The following is a 1,234-nucleotide window of genomic DNA, read 5'->3' on the forward strand; positions in this document are numbered from 1 at the left end:
TCCCCAGAGACGGAGTGGGGGGCAGGACAGGCCGACTGACGAAGCCCGCTGCTGAGGGCAGCGGCGGGCGGGTCAGGAGGGGTCTGCCGCGCCCGGGGGTCTCCTCCGGGGCGGGCGGGGACCGAGCTCCGCCGAGGCGAGGCGGCTGGGCAGTCTAACCCGCCGGGCCACCGGGGAGGGCCGACACTGTGTCTCTGTAAGCAGGGGACCCCTTCCTCCCCCCACAACCGGTCCACTCACTTAACGGTCTCGGGTCTCGGCGCCCAGCTAGTTCCCGGGAGGGTGCGGAGCCAGAGCAGGCCCCAGGCCGCCCAGCAGCGCCCCCGCCTGGCCGCCCGCCCTCCTGGCAGCCTGACTGAGCTCGCCGGGCCAGACACCCCGGCTGCAGAAGAGACACCCCGTTTCTGTTTGAAATCAGTGCGAACCTGCTAGCTTTGAGGGGCAGCCACGTCCCGCAGGCGCCCGGGGCGGGCCAGGCTGCTCTCCTGCGGGACTCGGCCCGGCTCTGCGGCCCCTGAAGCCGCGATACCATCGGAGCGTCTGGGGTGCCGTCAGGTGCTGTGATGATGGAGAAGGAAATGTGCGGCCGACGTGGGTGGGGGTTCTTGGAACGGAGGAAACGGAGGCCCCGCCCTCGGCCGGTTCCCCGGAAACGAGAAGGGGTGGTGGTCGCCTCTTGGGCTTCCTGGGGTGGTGACTTTAACGGGGAGTTTCCCGGGGCGATTAGGAGGCCACAGGGCTGGCCGGAGACCCCAGGGCCCTTGGAAAACGGGGTGCGGCCGAGCTGTGCGGTGGAACCAGAGGGGTCGCTGGGCAGGACACTGGTGGCCGTCTGTCCCCCGCCCTCGGAGCCGGGTCAGAGAGGAGGCCGTCTGGGGCTGCCGTGACGCCTGCTTGGGGAGGAGCGGGGCAGTGCCAGGGGAAGGTGGGCTGGCACCGGCCCCCCTCCCCCGGGCTCAGAAGCACGTGGGCACCCCTCCCTTTCAGGTTTGCTCCCCGAGCCTGTGACCTGCCAGTTCCCCGGTCCCTGGCCTCTGGGGGACCCAGCCGCGGCCGCAGGTGAGAGGGCAGAGTGCTTTCTGGCAGTTCCCGGGGCGTCTGCGTGGCCGTGGGCTGCTGGAGCGTGGGTGGGGTCCCGGCGCGGGGGGCGGGGCCCGTGTGACCACTCTCCTCTCCCGCTGATGCTGCTGGCCCGAACCGTGGCGTGGGCATCGTGCGCCCCACCCCAGCGTCC

The 1,234-nt window shown here is 71.7% G+C and overlaps 1 protein-coding gene across 2 annotated transcripts in view; it reads left to right on the forward strand.

Annotated features, from left to right (window-relative positions):
- Window positions 1–1,234, forward strand: part of LOC101619801 (septin-9) — a 35,454-nt gene that overhangs the window by 11,680 nt on the left and 22,540 nt on the right. Inside the window, exon 1 of one of the 2 annotated variants that reach the window (XM_012733129.1) lies at window positions 1,036–1,059. The exons of the other annotated variant lie outside the window; for it this stretch is intronic. The gene's annotated coding sequence lies outside the window, so the exon portion shown is untranslated. Of the gene's footprint in view, window positions 1–1,035; window positions 1,060–1,234 lie in introns of those variants that run through there. 2 annotated transcript variants of the gene reach the window in all.

Source organism: Condylura cristata, unplaced genomic scaffold, assembly GCF_000260355.1.
Source record: "Condylura cristata isolate star-nosed mole 26May11 unplaced genomic scaffold, ConCri1.0 scaffold00038, whole genome shotgun sequence".
Lineage (NCBI taxonomy): Eukaryota > Metazoa > Chordata > Mammalia > Eulipotyphla > Talpidae > Condylura > Condylura cristata.